Consider the following 15,898-nt stretch of genomic DNA (forward strand, 5'->3'; position numbering starts at 1 on the left):
AGAGTCTTTCTGTATAATATTCCTTCTGCCTGAGAGGTGTCTATTATTATTTCCCGTATTTTGGGTCTGCTGATAATCAATTCTGTCAGATTTTGTATGTCTAAAATTTTTTTATTCAACCTTGATTTTTGAAAGATATTTTTGCTGCATAAAGAATTAATTTCTTTATTTCAGCTTTTAAAAGCTGTTTGCCCACTGTTGTCTCACTTGCATTTTTCTAATTAGAAATTTGCTAGAATCCTTATCTTTCTTCCCCTGAGTGTAGTGTATCTTTTTTCTTTGGCTGCTTTCAATACTCTCTTTTTCACCACCTCAAGCAATTTGATATTTGTGTGTGTTTACGTCCTCCTGTCTTATGTGCTTGGAGTTTGTGGAGCTTTTTGGGTCTCTGGGCTTAGGTTTTCATCAAATTAAGAATGGTTTTGGCCACTATTTCTTCAAATATTTTTTCTGTCTTCCCACACCACTTTTTCTTTTGGGGGGACTCCAATTCCATTTAGTTATGTTGCTTAAAGTTGTCCTGTAACTTGAGGATTCTCTGATAATTTTTAATGTCTTTTTTTCTGGCTTTTCTTTTGCAGTTTCTATCACTGCGTCCTCAAGTTCACTGATCTCTTCCTCTGCAGCATTTTTGTCTGCTGTTAATCTCATCCCTTGTATTTTTAATCTGAGACATTTTAGTTAACATTTCTAGAAGTTTGATTTGGATCTTTTTTTTTTTTCCAAAGATTTTATTTTTTTCCTTTTTCTCCCAAATCCCCCCAGTACATAGTTGTATATTCTTCGTTGTGGGTCCTTCTAGTTGTGGCATGTGGGATGCTGCCTCAGCATGGTTTGATGAGCAGTGCCATGTCCGCGCCCAGGATTCGAACCAACGAAACACTGGGCTGCCTGCAACGGAGTGCGCGAACTTAACCTCTCGGCCACGGGGCCAGCCCTTGATTGGATCTTTTGATTTTCTTCTCTGTCTCCTCTTAAAATGTTTAATTATTCAGATTAAATTTGGACTAAAGATGAAACATCAATTCTTGTTAAGTTTCTCTAGCCTTCTGGTCTATCTAGAGATTTCAGACTTGCCAGCCCACAATTCCAAGAACCATTATTTCAAATCTCTCTCTCTCTCTACATATATATATTTATATATATAAAAGCTAGAAAAAGACATTAAAAATTATCAGAGAATCCCCAAGTTATAGGACAACGTTAAGCAACTTTAAGCATATTTATATATATGTAGAGAGATAAGTTTTACATATACGCATTATTTACATATATACAGTATAGTATATTATGTGTAATATATGTATATACAATCTATTATATATTATTAATATATATGATGTATATCTCTCAAATATATGCATATGTATATGTGTGTATATACACAGACATATATACATTTTATGTACATATGAGACATTTATCCTATTGGTTCTATATTTTCTGGAGAAGCATAACTAATACATCTTATTAGGTATAACTCTTTGTTGTTAAAATGGTTTTATTTTAATGGTTTTAAACTTAAATGATTCACTTGTCAAAGTCTACCTTTCATTGATATGCTATCTTTTCACATGTAGTATGAGAACACCATAACATGTTCTTTTTTCCCCCCAGCACTTGTATCATTGTCATATATTTTACTTTTACATTCATTATAAATTGCAAAAGGCTATTATTATTATTTGCTTTGAACAGTTGTCTATCTTCCATAGACTTTGACAAATAAAAACATTTCTATATTTATCATGTCTGATGCTTATTTCTTTGTGTAGATTCGTGTTTCTAGCTACCATTACTCTCTTCTATCTGAGGGGCATCCTGTACCGTATCTTGTAGAGAGGACCTGCTGGTCATCAATTCTGTAAGATTTCGCAGTCTGAAAATGTTTTCTTTTGCTTTCGTCTTTGAATGATATTTTCCTTGGGTAAGGAATTCAAGGTTGACAGGTTTTCTCTTTTAGTATTTTAAAGACATCTCTCCACTGTCTTCTTGCTCACACGACTTCTGATGAGAGCCCGCCCTCAGGGTGATGCTTGCTTCTCTGTAAGGAGCATGTTGTTTCTCTCTGGCTGCTTGTAAGAGGGTGTCTTCACCACTGGTTTCTATTCACTTCATCAATCCCGTTATGATGTGTGTTGGTGCTGTTTCTCATGGTTCCTCTGCCCGAGCTTTGTTGAGCTTCTTGGATACATTTGTTCATGAATTTCACCAAATTTGGTGAAAATCTGTGAGGTCAAGTGCATGGGTTGGAAAAGCCCAGGAAGGGACAGTTGTCCTTCACACTTTTCGTTAGTCACTTTCATGTGACAAGAGCTGAGAGTGGCCTCTGATGAGACCCTGCCCCTGTCGCAAACTTGACCATGAGTAATGTCCTCTCCTGGGCCCTTGGTCCCTCTCCAGCAAGGCTTTGTAGAGGCAGCGCCCTCACTGCTTGGTCACCATCGTGGCACAACAGGGCATGATCTTTATCTGCCTCCTTTTACGGCTTTCTATCATGACTTCTAGCAGTTTGTCCCTCTGTCTGTCCACCAGAGGCTACTGTTGACCTTCTTCCAAGTTGTTAGCACCACGAGGCCCAGGAGGACATGGATGTGGTGTCATCCACACTGGCGTTTGGATTTATTTCCCCACAGTCCTCCTGACTCCCTTTCCTACAATGTAAGTGGTGGCGGAAACTCCCCACTGGAGGGACCATGGGAGGCCTTGTTGGGGACAAAGTCACTGCAAACCCTTGTAGAGAGCAACCCTTTAGTTGAGTGGGGAGCATGGGAGGTGGCCCTGTGACCTTAGTGACTCAGCCAACCACAGGCTGACACATGTCACTGCAGGACTGAGCCCTGATGTCCACCTCTCCTCCTGCTACTCCGGTAACCTGTCCACTCCATTCCCAGGAGCCTGGCCACCTCTTACCCACCTGGGGGGTCATCTAAACTGTGGCCAGCTCCTGGACTTTCCATCTTGGAGATTAGACACGGGGGTAGACGAGCCTGATGTTCTGAGGTTCAGCCCCGACTTCTCAGCTGACCCTGCTCAGGTCAGTGCCCAGGGACCAGCTTTACCTGGTCAATATGGCTACTCTGTGTTGATACAAGGTGTGAGTGTGTGTGAAAGATGCTTGTTTTTCAGCTTCCAGAAGAGCTATGGAGGAAATCAACACATCCGGGAATCCTGCCCCTCCCAATGTGTTCGAGGTGGATCATCCACAGGGCTGAGATCAGGGGAGTCAACATCTTTTCCACCTCAGTGTCCCCCATCCACCATACCCTGCTGCTGTTCCAGTGAATTTATCCTTGTCTGTCCCTGGAAAAGTCCTCCGGGCAGGTTGTGGAACCGTTCTTGCCACCACAAGCCGATCATCTACCACAGCTGGAGAAGCCCAGGCTGTGCTCCATGTTGGTCCTGCCACGGACTTCCTATCATGCACTCCAGTTTTCTACTGGAACACAGCTCTGCCACCACAATAGAGTTCAGGTTTCTGTCCTGCCTGCCATGGGGGCCAAATGCTTCCTACTTTCCCTCAACGCTGACAGGAGTCCCACTTCACTTCAGGGTGAGCCCAGAGTCAAGACACTAGCTGCAGACTTCTGGTCACCACTAGAACTCTGAAACCCGTGCCCCTGTCCCAGAGCAGAACCCAAGCTGGGAGCACAGGGCATGATAGTTCTTGGGAACAGAGTCATCTCAGATCAGCCACTTCTAAGGGTCTTTTTCCTGCCAGGGCTGGTCTGGTCTCTGCCAGCATCATCCCCACAGGCCTGTGGAGGAGGAAACAGAATGTCAATTTATCAAAATGACCTAAATGTTACCTACGTCAGCCTCTTCTTAGTGGTTTCTTCAGGTGGAGCTCAGGATGACGGGCATTATAAGGAGAAGAATCGAAGTTTAAGAGTCCTGGAGAGGGACAGGGGACAGCTCACCCTAAGTCCCTGTGGGGAAGAGGGGAGGGGGGAGGGAGGTTTTGATCTCACTTCCACTTTGTCACTGTCACTGTGGCTTACCCGTCCTGTCCATCAATTGTATGGCTCTCACCACAGTGATGCTCAGCCTCGTCCTCAGACTGGATGCTGGAGACGGTGAAGTAGGAGTCAGCCACAGAGCTGGAGCCTGAGAAGTGGTCAAGGGTCCTATTCCCGTTGCTGTGGCTTCCATCTCTGTTAACCTTCTTCACCTCCGCAGGGTCCTTCCCTGGTCTCTGTTGATACAGTGAATGGAGTAGGTGCTCAGGGTGCAGGTGAGCTTGGCTGAGGCTCCCAGGGAGGCAGATGCAGATGGGGGTGGGATCAGCACAGGCAGAGCACAGAGACCCGGAAACAGGAAATACCAGAATGATGCTCAGCACACTGAGACTGGACAGAAGTCCCTAGGCCCATGCTTGGAGGGAGGGGGACATCTGAGTGCCCCGGGACACTCAGACCTGTGGGAAAAGTGGGGGAAGGAGGTAGAAGGGAACCCAGTCCATGGTGGGGGGAGGCTTCCAGCAGCTGTTTCCCGGCGCTGCCCGGCTGGACTGGCCTCTCCAAGCTCCTCTTCCTCTCTCTTCTTGCAGCTCAGGAAGGGAGCAGCATTGAATGCACTTCTGTTCTCCTTTCCCTCTGTCGGAGCTCCTGTCTGAGTTCTGAGCCTAAGGACCTCCTGCTGGCAATTTCCTGAGGTCAGAAGAAGAGCCAGGTGTGGGTTTCAGAGTGGGGGTTGATTCTACCCAATGGAAGTGTCTGCAAAGGAAGCAGCAGTCACACCCTTTCCCCTTGAGCACAGCCCAGGGGACTTGGACTTACTAGGACCCCCAAACCAACAACCCCAGTGCCCCCAGAGTGGAAGTCATCCTACATGTACAGCTAGTCAACAGAATGACTACTGCTGAGCCCTCAATAGATGCCAGACCCCTGGTGAGTGTTGACATTCACCCCCTCAACCAGATGTCACAATAACCCACCAGCAGCCTTCTGCTCAAGGTCACCCTCCCCTCCAGTCTGATGAGAAGCGAGCCATCATTGTGAGGTTAAATGATTTCCCCGAAGTCCCCCAGACAGTGACGAGTGAGTCAAGATTCTCACCCAGGAGCCTGACCTCAGAGCCTGACCTGTCAGCCCCCTCCCTGACTGCCCCTCACCATGGCCCATATCTTCCTCTCTCATCCCAGCCCTCCTGGACCCTCCTGTCACCATCACCTCTTCTGTATTCAGGTGCTCCCTCCTCCCTGAGTCTGTGTGAGCAGCGCTCAGATCTTCATGGTGTTGGAATCTGTGTTTCCAGGTTAAACGTGGTCTCTCTGTGCACAGAGGTGGGGACACTCCCTCTGTTCCCTCCATGACAGACAGCCCAGGAGCGTGTTTCTGCAGGACCTTTCGGAAATCTGATGTCTGGTCGAGCTCCCCATGTCAGGCTCATCTCCTGACAAGTTAGGATCAGGATTCCCTTTCTAACATGGTCAAGGCCATTGAGTTTGGACAACCGAGAGAGTAGAACAGAAACCTTTTAATTTTTATAAACATGATCGGCAAGATGCATTTTTCACCTAATATTGTGAACAAATGTCTTTGTTTTCAAACCTTACGCTGCCGAGGATGTGATGACACTAATTCACTGACAAAATGCTGGAGACGTTGTTCACAGAAATGACGTGTGGAGCGCTGTGCTGATACATGAGCACAGACAGGAGATCCCATGTGTTCACTCAGAATTTGATCTGAAGAGATCATTGAAGACGAGACGAGGGCCACATGCCTCAGACGCGCGCACTACTCTTCCCGCTGAATGTGTTACACACAGCTCCTCTCCACCCTCCCACCTCGATGCCTCCGCTCCTCATACTTCACCCCTCAGAGTCTCCCCTGTGGGGCCCTGCTGGCCACTCCTGTAGGCCGGTTCTGACACCTTCGCTTCTGGGCCTTGTCACAACATGGCAGGGAACCTGTTAGTACCATCCTGGGGAGAATCGACCTTCGTAAAAGTGATCTGTGCTTGTGAATTAGGCAAATGTATCTCTTCGTGGAGAATATCAGGTCATCCAAGTTCAATAAACTACTTCTTTTGAGCAGCCTTCCTTTCTAGATCTATGCACAAAATCTAACTTTATGACTTGTCGTGAGGTTTACAGAAATGATCTTCCCACTGAAAGTGATGTCACTTTGAGGTGACATTCATAAAAATATCACACAGACTATTGTCCTTTATTACATGGACTAATAATGAAAAATATGTGTTGATGGCTCATCTTTGTCTTTAAAATTGTAGTTGTATTTAATATCTTGCCTTTGAGAATGGAGGTAGTGTGGACAAACCTTATAGAAATTTGCTCATTTCTGGGTGGCCTCAATATTCCTGGTTTGGGTGGAAAGTGAAGCAGCCATTCGTCCTCTGTGGGGCTCCGGGTCATGGGACCCTCCAGCGCACCCTGGTGGCGGTGAGGACATACTGCAGGGACTGTTACCCCAAGCAAACGTCATCCTTCAGCTACTCTGTCCATAGGGTGGTTACAAGCTACACTCTATATAGCTGCAGAGCAGGAAATGTGGTGGTCCCAGGAGAGATGTGCTGTGGTGCGGAAATACCCACCGCATTCCAAAGATTTAGTATAAAAATAATGTGAAATATATCAATATTTTTATGTTTAATTCTTATTGAAACAATATTTCAACAAATTGCATTAAAATATATTATGAAAAATAATTCCACCTGTTTCTTCTCATTTTTTAAATGTGGTTACTATAAATTTATGAATTACATATGTGTTTCTAATTTTATTTCTATTGGACAGGGCTGCACTGCAGTGTCACAGTATCAGTCATTTCCTTTTGAAATAGGAGAGAGAAGTTTCTGGCATCTTAAGGAGAGGCCAAGTCTCAGCTTTGAAAGCACAATGAGAGGTCACAGGATGGTGGTGAAGACCGGGGACTCTGGGGTCAGAGACCTGGGTTTGCTGCTGGGTCAGCCACTTCCTAGTTCTGACCTGAGGCGGGTTGCTCATCCCCCCGTGCCTCAGCTTCCCCGTCTGTAAAACGAGGTGATGATGAGAATGCCTGTTCACAGAGGATGTGTGATTAAACAGTTTCATAAATATGAAGTGCTTTGAATGGTGCTTGATACATATTAAGCACATGTGAATGTTTCCTCCTCCTAATAATAATAATAGTATCCTTAATCCTTATTCTTATACTTAATACAAAGCAAAGACACCAGAACAGTGGAAGGAGGAAAGTTACGGAAACAGAAAGTCTTAGGCTTGGGACAATGGACATTGACAACATTTCCTGGCCACAGTAAAATGCACACCCATGCACATGCACACTTGCATGCATACATGCACACATGCAAGCACACGCATGCACACATGCCCACAGATGCACTGGCCTTGGCACAGGTCATGGGAGGGCACATCCTCCCACCCCCTGTTCTGCCTTGTGGGGCCTTTGGGTGCAGGGATGCAGTCGTGGTTCTCCGACAGAGACATCACAGGATGTCAGGGCAGAGCCACAGCAGAACTGGTTCGTGCCTGTCCCGATCTGAGCTGTGGGTCATCTTGTCCCCGTTGCCTCACGAGGCAGCCTGGCTTGTGGCTTCTCGTTCTGGGATTGGATACTTACTTCTGCAGAAACTGCCAACCTGAACTCCCCAGTGTCGACATCAGTGTGTGTCCGCACACTGTCTGCAGAGAGCAGCATGTAGGTCTGGGTGTGTCAACCTAAAAAGCAAATTCGGGGCATGCTCGGTGGTACAGGGGTTAAGTTCCTGTACTTCGCCTCGGCGGCCCAGGGTTCGCAGCTTTACATCCCAGGTGCAGACCTAGCACCGCTCATGAAGCCACACTGGGGCAGCATCCCATAGAAAATAGAGGAAGACGGGCACAGATGTTAGCTCAGGGCCAGTCTTCCTCACACACACAAAAAAGCAAATTCACCAGGTATTTTAATCTCAAAACGAATTTATTCAGAAATAGCCAAAATAATTGCAATTCAGGAAGTGCATGCTATGGCAAGCGACAGGCGAATCCAGAAAAGAAAGGAGAGGAGCTGGTTTTAAGGAGAAAATGGGGAGTTGGGAGGGGCTGTTCTAAAGAAAGCCCACTAGGGGAAGTAACAGTTCAGAGAGGCAGCGGCTTCTCATTGGCCGGGCTGTTGCTGGGTGGGGACAGAAATCTTCCTTCAGCAGTAAGGGAGTGCAGAGTTCATTGACCTCCCTGCCTTCCAGGGACACTGGGATCTGGGGCCTACGTGAAAGAATGTGTCTGGGTTCAGGGCCAAAGATGGCCCTGACCCCAGGGCACAAGTTACTAAGACAATGTCCTGCGTCATGTTCCTTGTCTGGGCTGACCACCCCGATGGGCACCTGATCAGACTATAGAAACAGCCCATCCATGGGAACAAGAAGAAATAACTCAAAGTGTCTAAATGTTTGAAACCCTGAATCAGAACCCAGAAAACATTAGAATAAAAGGGATCCCCAGGCATAGAATGATTGGGAGTCTCCCTGAGGAGAGGACGCTTTGCCCCAGACTGGGACAGTTGGCAACCCGCCCGCTGTGCAAACTATTGGGACTTCCGGGCTGATTGTGGTGTGGGTGTTGTAAGTACCAATTTGCTGTTCTTTGTTTCACTGCTCCTCGTTCTGTTCCCCTTTATCAATAAACTCTGATTACTTGAACAACCAAGTAGTCCTGGCAGTACTTGTCATTCCCTCCCCTTTGCGGCTGTGGACCATGAGGAGTTGTACTTCCTGTTGGAGATGAAACTCCCATTTGGAGTAATTGATGCTCTATGACAGGCATGAGAGCTCTCCCTACAGTCCTTTCTGACTCCAATTTAGCTAAGCTTTCTTTTGTTAATTTCCCAAGTGGGCAGGTGATGACTGATGGTCCTGGGGGCTGGGCTGGGGTCACTGGGGGAAAGGTCACTTGGTAGAGAAAGCAGGGACACCTCACATTGATCCCTCGGGTCAGTCCAGAGAGCACAGGGGGAGTTTAACAGGCCTTAGGGATGCCACATCAAGAGCAGAACTGAGCTGGCTCAGGAGGCCCAGGACCTGGGGTTGGAAGAGAAGCAGATAAGCTTGGTATCCCAAGGCCTCCACCAGGAAGCCAGTAGCCACTGAGTCCCTGTGAGGAAATAGGGTTCTTGTCTCACTATGGCCTGACTGGAGGCTGCGGAGGCCACCTTTCTTTGTGTCAGAGATTTGCTCATTATGGGCTGGAGGCTGGACATCAGGCACAAGAGATGGGGCATTTAGGGGATGGCCAGGGGTCTTCTGGTCTTTCAGTTCATGCCTCACCTGAATCCCTGACAGCTTGGTGGTACACTGCAACCTGCAGAGCTGGGCACCTACAAGCTTGTCCCCAAGGGAAGGGAGGACCAAACCATGGCAGAACCACTGTTAAAGTTGATTTGAGTCCCCTCTCAAACCCGCAAATTGAAGTCCTGACCTCAGTACCTGTGAATGGGACCTTACTGGATAAAGGATCACCGCAGATGTAATTCGCTAATTTAAGACGAGATCCTACCGCAATAGGACGGACCCATAATCCAATTTGACAGACATCCTTCCAGAAGAGAAAATTTGGAGACCCTCACAAGGGAGAACATCATATGAAGATGGAGGCAGAATCTTCGAGCAAGGAACACCAACGATTGCCTGCAAACCTGCAGAAGCTCGAAGAGAGGCCTGGACCAGATTCTCCTTCAGAGCCCAGGAGAACACCGACCCTGTGACACATCCATCCCACACTTTTAACTCTGGAACTGTGAGACAGTAAGCCTCTCTTGTCAGCCCCCAGTGTGTGGTGCTCTGTGACAGCCACCCCAGCAAACTAGCTCACTCCCCCAGAACTCTGGTCTCAGGGCCTCTGCGGCAGGGCTGGGCTCCTTCCAGCTGCTTTGTCTCTTGATCCCAACCCCCTGGGAGGGGCCTCCTGCCATGTGTCCCCTCCCCTAATGTGTGAATTGTCCTCCCAGGAGCCTGTCTCAAGTTCCCAGACAGTATAGTCTCTGCTCTGACCTAAGACCCTCCATCCCCATGCCTGCCCCTTCTGGGGTCATGGCGGGCAGTGGTGCACTCAGTTACAGAGTCTTCCCCTGTCCCATAGGGAATGTCCCATAGGGAAACATTTCGTGGTTTCCAATGTGAGTTAGGACCATCACTGAAAATACCCCAGGTCCCTACCCTGCTGGGCCCTGTGCACAATCTCCACCTCACAGAAGCGGGTCTAACCAAGACACAGATATGAAGGCGATAGGACATGTGCTAAGAGCTACAAAAGGGGATGTCCAGGGTCCTATCAGAACATTCAGGAAAAGCATCTCAGTCTTTATGTCATGGCTGTTCTCCCTGAGGGCAGGACTTTTAAACAGAACCTTGAAGGTTTGTGTTACCGTGGTAAGGTTCAGTACCCCGGAAGTGCCGATGAGGGGCAGGCAGCTAAGACAAACCATGGGGTGGGGAAAGAGATTTATGAGGAGGCTCAGGGCGTCTCTGGTGGTAGGGTCCACGGCTCCATCAGGGCTCCAAGGCTACAGGTTACAGACCACACCTGACCTCGCATGGCGTGGAAGACTCCCCCAGGATCTGCTTTCTCAGGTCACAGGCAAGTAAGGCTAGAGTCACCTGTCCCCACACCCCTCTCCCTGGTATTGGGAAGAGAGGACAGATATGCAAAGGTGGACAGAGAGGCCCCCACCCCAGGATGGGGCAGACAACAGTAGCTGGAGGCAGGATCTCAAGGTGATCCCCATGCACTGTCCCAGCCTGGACTCTGACCATCTGGATGTCAGCTACAGCTGCCTCTCCTGAGTGGATCAGGTGGTGTCTGAGCACACAGGCCACAGGCAGGGACAGGGTCTTTGTTCCCAAGTGGCCTCAATGAGCTGATGCTCCCAAGGACGCACTTTGTCAAATGGTGGGAGAGAAGAGGGGGCTACATTTCTTCAGTCTTGAACCTAGAAAGTGACGCATGCCAGAGGAGCTGACAACAGAACAGGGGGCAGCAGGGGAGGAGGGCCAGCCCAGGATGGTTTTGGTCTCACTTCTTTGTCACAAGGAAATAGTGGGAAAGAGCCCCGTCCCCTACTCTGCACAGGAACAGCAACAAACATCAGCCTCACAGCTGGGCTGGAGCTGAAGGATGCTCAGAGAGGCCGTGCTGCCGGATTTGGAGTCTGGGGCCTGTGAGGTTTGATTTGGGACCTGACCTGAATCTTGTGGGGCTGTGCCAGGAGCTGTTAACAGCAGACACAATTACAACCCTCCATGTCACTGTTGCTTCAGCACAGCAGATAGTGACTATCTGCCCAGAGGCCCCAGATGCCTCGGGAGGCTGAGTCAGGAGACTGAGGCCCCAAGTCTGATGGGAGGGAGCAATGTGGACAGAGCTGAGTGCAGGGCCAAGACCCCATGGAGCCTGGAGGAGGATGAGCATGTCCCCTGAGCTTCACAGACTGCGCCTTCTGGTGCTGACTGTCACCTGAGCTGTGAGGAGCAGGTGAGCAGGAGTGAAGCCACTCAAAGTGTGGTCCTTAGAGGACCAGCAGCCCAGGATCCCCTGCGAGCTGTTAGACATACAGATTCCTGGGCCCCACCCTGACCTGCTGCAGCCGCCTCTGCATCTTGTGGGGACTCCCAGGGGACTGTGCGCTCACTGCAGTCTCAGAAGCTCAGGTCTAGGTCACCGTGGAAACTCTCACTTCCTCCTGCTTGTCTCCCCAAGTCCTTCCTGGGCCACCTGGGTCTTGGGGTTTGACTGTCCCGCCCTCGTCAACTGAGCTTGATTCGGATTCGAGGCCCCGCAGTGACGTGGGGAGATGCTTAAGGACAGACTTTTTCACAAGCCACATGGGTGGTATGTTGGGGGGGTGGGGCAGTGATGTCCGAATGAGATGTATAGACAGAAACAGGTGGTTCCTGCTCTTTCCTTGATCTCACTCAGCCCCAGTTGATGTAGACTTTCCTACTTTCTCACACCTCATGCTCTCTTCTGTCTTCTAGTTTCCGTACGTTCTTCTCTCCGACTGAAGCCCTTCCGGTGTGCCTTCTCCTCACCAATGCCTGAATCCTAGTCATCCTTTCATTCTGTGTCCATATCACGTGTCTAGGAAGTGGCATCTCAATACCAGAACATTCAGAAACACAGAATCACACTCCTTTATCATTTATCATCAATACCCTCACCCTGGGTATGGGACACCCAGATTCTTTGCACAGAGTAACACCCTGTCCCATCTCTGCACCTCCAGTCTCACCTGTTTGAGGCTGTAACAGGACTAGAAACCCAACCAGAAGCAACGTCTGCTCCGTGAAGACATTGTGACTCTTGAGAAGATCATGACTTTTCTCCTTTATTCTATTCAGTTGGTGCCTTCCATTAACTGACTTCCAGGTGTTAAAACAACTTGCATTCCTGTGCTAAACACCACTTCGTCATGGAGTTGATACCTTTTCCCGTGTTGCTGGGTTAGGTTTTCCAGGAATTTGTAGAGGATTTTTGTATCTATACCTGTAAGTGCTACTGATCTATAGTTTTCTTTCCTTGTGACCTCTTTATCTGGCTTTGGTGTCAGAGTAATAGTGGCCTCGTAGAATGAGGTACTCACCCTTACCTGGTTAACACCCCAGTATCCTTCCTCCCTCTGTATACAAGTCCCATCCTCAGGGAGTCCATCCATGACATAATGAGCCTCATAGAATCAGGCTCATTGATTAATGAGCCAATCAAATATTTCCCTTTCTCTGCGTCTGCACTTTCTCTATGTAAATTTTTCCCAGCTCCCTCTGGAGGAATTCTCCTAACCACTTATGGGTTGGCACTCTGGTAACCACTTTCACTTCTAATATTTTTCGGAAAAGCTTGTGAATAATTGGTAGTAATCCTTTAAATAGTTCATGGAATTCTTAAGTGAAGCCATGTGTGTCTGGGCCTTTCTTTGTGGGTAGTTTTTAGTTACTAATTTAGTCTTTTTTCTTGGTGCACGCTTCTTCAGGTTTTCTATTTTTCATTGAGGTAGTTCCAGTAACTTGTCTCCCTAGGAATTTGTCCACGTCATCTAATTTTTTGGCATGCAGTTGTTCACAGCATTCCCTCACCACCGTAAAGTCCTTCTTTGTTCCTTTAATGTCAGGAGTGATGTCATGGACTCACTCCTGGGCTGGCAGGGCTCAGAGGTGAATCTGTTGACATTATCAGAAACTACTCTACAGCTGACACCCTGAGGCACAGACAGCGGCAGGGTCCTACCCCGGATCACAGCTTCTGATTGGCAGAGCTGAATAAAACTTCCCCCTTGCTAAGGCACATGGAGCATTTCAGGAGTCACAGAGGAGCTGCAAGCTTTTGCTCTTCCTGAGAGCTCCTGGGGCAGGTCACAGGGGCTGTGCCTCAGTAGCCCTAATGTGTGCACAGGGCCGGGTACAGATGCGGTGCTGGAACAATGTCTGACACGACGGTGTTTCAGCGTGAATGGCATGGGCTGGGATGAAAAGAAGGATCTGAGCATGTGCCAGAGAGAAAGGAAAATTCCCCAAGAACAGATCTGAGAGACACGGAGCTAGAGGAATTCTACATGAGTGTCAAGGACGATACTCTAGAAAAACCTATGCCTTTTCCTTCAGGCGTGAGGTCCTGGTCACTAACCCCCCTGCACCATGGAACTCCCTGATGCCCAGGCCCACCCCATCTCAGGCGCTGGGCCAGGTGACTCCCTGATGCTCCCTGGTGGCCGCCCCACACTGGCTGCGGGGGACACAGGGTCGTCCTCTGTCCAGGGGCGGATTCAGACCCCCTGCTGAGGTCCCGATTCCCTCATCCATGGACTGCTGTCCCAGGGGAGGAATGACTCTTCCCTGTGTGGCCCCTGGCTGCCTCAGGGCCAGGCAAAGATGAGCCATGAAAACATGAAGAGTCCTATTAGAGAAGGAGGAGGCAGGGCCCACTGGGGGCAGCGCATAGATGTCTCTGGGGTGAGGGCGGCCACGCAGCTGGTCCTGGGGCTTGGCACTGGGGACGCAGACCTCAGGGATTGGCTCCTACTGGTGCTGGCTGTGGGTGCAGGGCCAGCGTGGGGTGGTAGTGGCTACATCCCCGAAGACAGAGACAGAAGGTCCGTCAGGAAGTGCTTATTCAGACCCACTTAGTGGGTGTCCCTTCCGTCCTGGGAACTGGCACGAACAGGAACTCTCAGGAGTTCCTGTCCTGTGGGGCTTGGAGACCCAGCAGACAGTCTCCATCACCTGCTACCTGAACACTGACCTAGATTTATTTAACAGCCAGACACTCTCTCAAGTTGTCTCTTTTTGTTGGTTTGTTTGTTTCGGTTTTTTGTTATTTTGCTGGGAAGATTCACCCTGAGTTAACCTCTGTTGCCAGTCTTCCTCTATGTTATGTGGGTCGCCACCACAGCATGGCTGACGAGTGTTGTAGGTCAGCGTCCAGGATCCAAACTCGTGAACCCAGACCACCATATCAGAGAGCATGGAACTTTAACCACTCGGCCACGAGGTCGGCCCCAGGGTGTTTGTCTTTTTGTTGTTGAGTAGAAAGAGTTAAATATTGTCCTGACACGGGACTTATGCTCCATGTGTGTTAATTGGTTAAACAAGGAGGCCATCAGACAGAAGCTGCTCCAAAGCTCTGATGGCTACATACGCAAACCAAAACCTCAGCCTGTACCACCTCAAGGGTAAGAAAGCGAAACCTGAGGACAAACAATCACGAAAAGTCGCCTGGGCTGTAAGCTGCAGCCAGTCAAAGATTCCCTTTCTCTGCTTCCGCACCTCCTCTACAAAAGTCTTTCCCTGACTCCTGCTGGTGGAGTCTAAGCACTTGCTGGTTTGGTGCTGCCCAATTCCAACTGACTTTTGCTCAAGCAAACTCTTACAATTTGTAATATGCCTCCGTTTATCTTTTGACATATGATTTGCAATATTTTCTCCTATTCTGTAGGTTGTCTTTTTCATTTTCTTGAGAAATTCTTTTGAAGCACAAAAGTTTTTAACCAAGATGAAGTCCAATATTGTATTTGTCTTTTTTTGTTCCTACTTTTGGTGTCATATATAAAAACCTGTGCCAAAGTTAAGGTCTTAAAATTTTACCCCATGTTTTCTTTTAATCAGTTTACAGTTTTAGCCATTTTTTTGGGTTATCGATCTACCCTGAGTTAATTTTTGTATATGATGCAAGTAGGGGTCTAATGGCATTCTTTTGTTGGATATCCAGTTTTCCCAGAACCATTTTTGAAGAGACTTTTTTTTTCCCAATGAGTGGGCTTGGCACCCTTTGGAAAAAGCAATTGACCATAGATATGTGGGCTTATTTCTGGGCTCTCAATTCTACTCTTCTTGGTGTATTTGTCTATCTTTATGTGAGAAGCACACTATTTTGGATCAACTTTTCCATTTCCAAAAGGCCCATGAAACTTTGAGGGGGATTGCATTAAATCTGTAGATTGTTTTGTGTATTGCTAGTATTGCCAGAGCAATTAGGCAAGAAAAAGAAACAAAAGGAATCCAAATTGGCAAGGAAGAAGTGAAACTCTCACTGTTTGCAGATGACATGATTCTATATATAGAGAACCCTAAAGAATCCATCAGAAAACTATTAGAAATAATCAACAACTACGGCAAAGTTGCAGGGTATGAAATCAACTTATAAAATCAGTTGCATTTCTATACTCTAATAACGAAGTAGCAGAAAGGGAAATCAAGAACAAAGCTGGAGGCATCACAATACCTGACTTCAAAATATAGTGATCAAAAGAGCATGGTACTAGTACAGAAACAGACACACAGATCAATGGAAAAGAATTGAAAGTCCAGAAAAAACCCCCACACATCTATGGACGGCAAATCTTTGACCAAGGAGCCAAGAATTTACAATGGAGGAAGGGAAGTCTTTTCAATAAATGGTGTTGGGAAAACT

General features: G+C 47.9%; 1 long non-coding RNA gene across 1 annotated transcript; it reads right to left on the reverse strand.

Annotated features, from left to right (window-relative positions):
- Positions 1–687: 687 nt before the first annotated feature.
- Positions 688–6,624, reverse strand: LOC139084411 (uncharacterized). The gene is made up of 2 exons (XR_011541747.1): positions 4,033–6,624; positions 688–3,758 (listed from the first exon to the last, which is right to left on the reverse strand). It is a non-coding gene; the product is annotated as an uncharacterized lncRNA (long non-coding RNA).
- Positions 6,625–15,898: the final 9,274 nt, after the last annotated feature.

The sequence above is a fragment of the Equus przewalskii genome, chromosome 7 (genome assembly GCF_037783145.1).
Source record: "Equus przewalskii isolate Varuska chromosome 7, EquPr2, whole genome shotgun sequence".
In the NCBI taxonomy this organism is placed as follows: Eukaryota; Metazoa; Chordata; class Mammalia; order Perissodactyla; family Equidae; genus Equus; species Equus przewalskii.